Source organism: Euphorbia lathyris, chromosome 3 (assembly GCF_963576675.1).
Source record: "Euphorbia lathyris chromosome 3, ddEupLath1.1, whole genome shotgun sequence".
Lineage (NCBI taxonomy): Eukaryota > Viridiplantae > Streptophyta > Magnoliopsida > Malpighiales > Euphorbiaceae > Euphorbia > Euphorbia lathyris.
Window position 1 is genome coordinate 60,143,691 of NC_088912.1, and position 4,534 is coordinate 60,148,224.

A 4,534-nucleotide genomic window follows, 5' to 3' on the forward strand; every position below is an offset into this window, starting at 1 on the left:
AATTTCGAGTATCTGTAATTACATGCATTCGGAAGTACAAAGTAGAGACACGATATCCAAAAGCCGCATTTCAATTATCACAAGTCATATTTTTAAGAAAATGATACATGTTTAATTAAACGAGCTTAAGGGGATAGCTAAGTAAAACACCTCACCATAGGTAGTTCACTCAATTCACACAATTTTGGTGGTAAAGTGTTTACTCTCGGCTTATGTTCTTGCTTAGGATTACGTTGACTTTGCACGTTCATCCGAGTTCCTCTACTATGCTACATGATTCCGATGATATCAAAAACAGCCTCGAATTAGGGTTGTAATGTGGTTAGAAGAGGGTTAAAGGTACAACAGGGGTTAGGAGTTCTAGCACTAGAAAAACAAAGTTAAAATGGCTTTAGCAAATATGAAGTGACTGAGCTTTTTATTCATTATTTTTCTTTTCTGAGACGTTTTAATCTTTAAGAACCTGGGAACGAAGTTCTCCCCTTTTTTCGTCTCTTTTTTTTCTTTTTTTAATAGTGATGCTCATTCACCTCTTAGCCTTTTGTCTTGCTCTTATAATGCCATAAACAAAGAAAAAATGCTAGAAGAAAACAAAGGCTCAATGTGAGCTTTGCAAAAACTCGAGTTAGGTAACAAACTAAGTGATAGTTTGTAAAAATAAGGGTTAGAGCGAAAGAAAAACTACAAGCTACAAAAATACAGGCTCAAAGGGGCTTCCTAAAGTAGATGAAAAAGATAAAATAAGGTAAAGAAAAGGTTAATTCTAATGAGGTTGATTCATCGTTTATCATCTCAAATCAGTGCATGAAGGTTTAACTCAGTATTAGGTGCAAAATCTAGAATCTTCCACAAGTCAAAGCATTCACACAAAAATGTCAAGAAAAAGAGCTTTGTGATGTTCGCTCTTAGGCTCAAATTCAACTCACAATTCTTTGGGTTTCAATTTTGTGCTTATTAGTTCTCCCTATTGGGCATGAATATGACTATAATTAAACGGCATTTTAATAACATTTTATGTGCATTTCAGGCAAAATATTCCGAAACATATGGGCTTATAAGTGTTTTATGCAGATTGTATTGATTAAGTCAAAATGGGCGATAACACGACCTGTTTGCAACAAACCATAAGGAGTCGAGCTTCCTTTGATCCAGCGGATTTTCGCTGTGTACCCGATGACGGATAGCGACTGGACAAGTGTCAGGAGCGGCGCGGCAGGTGCAGAGTACGCAGGCAGGCAGGAAAGCAACATGATGAAAAGATGGATCACCCTTGAGTGTTCAAGGGTCAACTTAAATTAATCATTCCCTAGTATTAGTAGCTGTAGGAAAACAATCTTTTTGTAATATTTGGTGGCATGGTTCGTTTTTCTTCCTTTATATAGATGTAGTCGAGGGAAGGAAAAGGGACACCTTTTACTCTTGAGACAATCAGTTTTAGTTAGAACTTTTGAAGAGAGGCGAAGCTCTCTTAGGACGATGACGCCTCCAATGGAGGTCTGTGGAACCAACTCAGGCTATTCACTCTTTACCATGAGTGAGTAGTCGTTTTGAATGGGTTTGGCCAGTTAGGGCCGATTATGTAAGTCTTCTATTATCTTATTTATGAATGAATGATGATATATTATGTTGTGCTTGATAAACTCTTAACTCCATTGCTTAAAGCATGTATGTTAGTGTTAGATGCATGGTAGGAAACTGCTTTCATCTTCACGGAACTATTTATCAAGCATTCAACCCCGAAACAGAATGTCAGGAGGTTGTATCAAGGGTTTTCTTAAATAGGAATGCTGTTTCGAACGTAATGCAAGAAAGAACTAACTTTAGGGACGCTTAAAGTTGTAGTACGTCTTAGAATCTTAAGAACACACGAGAGTTGACTTAAGTGAGCATTAAAGCAGAGACCTTGACTTCACTTTACGTCATTCATGAATAAATATGGTGTTTAAAGACTGAAGGTAACCTGTTCTGCTGTGCTTGACCTGTTCTGTTTTTTTTATCATTAAGTGCTTTTTGAAATCAACTAAAGCTTTGATCTTGTTTATGTTTGAACAACACCTCTCAAATTAAAGAATTGACACACACCACACACCCTGTTCTATAAAGAATTTCTTGTAAACTTTGATTCTCAATCCCTGTGGATACGATACTGGACTTATCATTTTATTACTTGTATCTAGTACACTTGCTAGAGTCCATTCAGGAGACAACAAGTTTTTGGCGCCGTTGCCGGGGATTGAAAGCAACAAAGTTTATACGAACTTTTCTGTGAAACAAGGTGTTTTTAATCTGTTTGCTAAATAGTGCAGCCAGAAGGAATCTTTATTGGTTTATGCGCAGAGCTGGACCTCCTGTTTTTCCTATCGATCTCGAATTGGAGAGAACGTGTAGACGAAACAGAGCGGGAACTCGACGTGCAAGACAGAGAGAACGACAAAGAGAGAGAAGAATGGCTGGAAGGGTACCACCCGAACAACTAGTTCAACCAAACCAGGAAGAAGAGGGAGAAAATAATAACCCTCCTGTCATGAGAATCAGAGATTATTCGAGACCAACCACTGAAGGACATTCATCATGCATCGTGTTGCCCAACGAAGGGAACAACATGTTCGAGGTGAAAGCATCTATGATACAAATGTTGCAGGCAGCCGTACAGTTCAATGGATACCAGTCGGAAGATCCAAATGGGCATATTCTTGAGTTTATCACGTTGTGCAACACTTTCAGATCAAACAGAGGTGTTTCTGACGACGTAATCAGACTGAAGCTGTTTCCTTTTTCCTTAAGGGACAAAGCGAAGACTTGGTTGAACTGCTTGCAACCAGGAACGATCACCACTTGGGAAGAAATGGCTAGTGCGTTCCTAATGAAATATTTCCCACCACGACAAGCCATTAAGCTCAGAAACGAGGTTTCCCATTTCATGCAAGAAGAAGATGAATCACTAGCCGAAACATGGGAAAGGTACAAGGAACTACTAAGGAGAGTACCCAATCATGGCATTCCTATGTGGATGCAGATGCAGAACTTTTACAATGGGGTAACCAACATCTATAAGATCCAGATCGAATCTATTGCCAATGGAAATCCCAAAGATCTGGAACCTCAGGCCTTGTACGACCTTATTGAGAGAGTAGTGAGCACGAGTTATAACTGGCACTCTGCCAGAAGTGAGGGAAAAAGAGCGGGAAATGAAGATGTTGTGTCAAAATTGACAAGTCAGGTAGAACAGCTTGCTAGACAGCTCGGCAAGATAAATATGTCCTCGATCCACAACGAACCACCATTCAATGACATTTGTGATTTTTGTGGAGGCCTTCATTTTAGCATCAACTGTCCCGGAGTTAAGCAGGGAAATGGTGCACAGGCAGAATGTGATTATGAAGGGTATAATCAGAGGAATCCACCTAACCCGTATTCCAACACATATAATCCTGCCACAAGAAATCATCCGAATTTCGGATGGACAGGCCAGCCCAACCAGCAGGAACAACCGAGATATCAACAACAGCAAGGAGGACACTACCAGAGGCAACCTCAGCAACATTATAAACAACATGCCCCACCAAAGGAAGATATAGAGCCAGATATGAAGACGATGATGATGCAGTTCATGAAACAAACACAAGCATCAATTAAAAATCTAGAAACACAAGTCCACCAGTTAGCTGCATCAACGTCAAAAGGGAAGGGAATAATGCCAAGCAACATAGAGCCAAATCCAAAGGGCGATGTCATGGCAATCACCCTGAGATCTGGTAAGCAAACTCAACCCATTATATCGACTGATGAAAATGCTGAATGCGCAGGAACATTCGAAGAAACTGAAGGAGAAAAGGAACAGACTGTTCCCATTCAAGAAGAAACAAGGGAGACAGAATCTGCCAGTGAGCAGAATCAGGAGGAAAGCGAAAAGATGTACAAGCCACCTCCGTCGTATGTTCCGCCTGTGCCATACCCAACGCGGTTGATCAACAAAAAGCTGGAAGAACAAAATTCTAAGGTGTTGGACACCTTAAGGAAGTTGCACATCAACATTCCGTTCGTCGAAGCACTTGCACAGATGCCGTCATATGCAAAATTCTTAAAAGACCTCCTGTCGAACAAGAAAAAGCTGGAAAACATATCCATAATCCAACTCAACAGAGATTGTTCTTCAATACTCCAAAACAAGCAGCAGCTACCTAAAAAGCTAAAAGATCCAGGGAGTTTTTCTATTCCTTGCTCAATTGGAAAGCTAAATATTGAAAATGCACTATGTGACCTAGGAGCTAGCATAAACCTAATGCCTTATTCTGTATATGCTAAACTTGGATTAGGAGAACCCCAACCTACTCGTATGTCAATTCAGTTGGCCGATCGATCAGTATGTTACCCTAGGGGAGTGGTAGAAGATGTGTTGGTAAAAGTAGGAAAATTCATCTTACCTGTTGATTTTATCATAATGGACATAGATGAAGACCTGCATGTTCCTATTATCCTAGGTCGACCATTTTTAGCCACGGGTAGAGCATTGATAGACGTGGGAGAGGGACAA

The 4,534-nt window shown here is 40.1% G+C and overlaps 1 non-coding gene across 1 annotated transcript; it reads right to left on the reverse strand.

The window, feature by feature from the left end:
• Nucleotides 1-2,893: 2,893 nt before the first annotated feature.
• LOC136225232 (small nucleolar RNA R71) lies at nt 2,894-3,000 on the reverse strand. The gene has a single exon (XR_010686958.1). It is a non-coding gene; the product is annotated as a small nucleolar RNA R71 (small nucleolar RNA).
• Between the last annotated feature and the right edge of the window lie 1,534 nt (nt 3,001-4,534).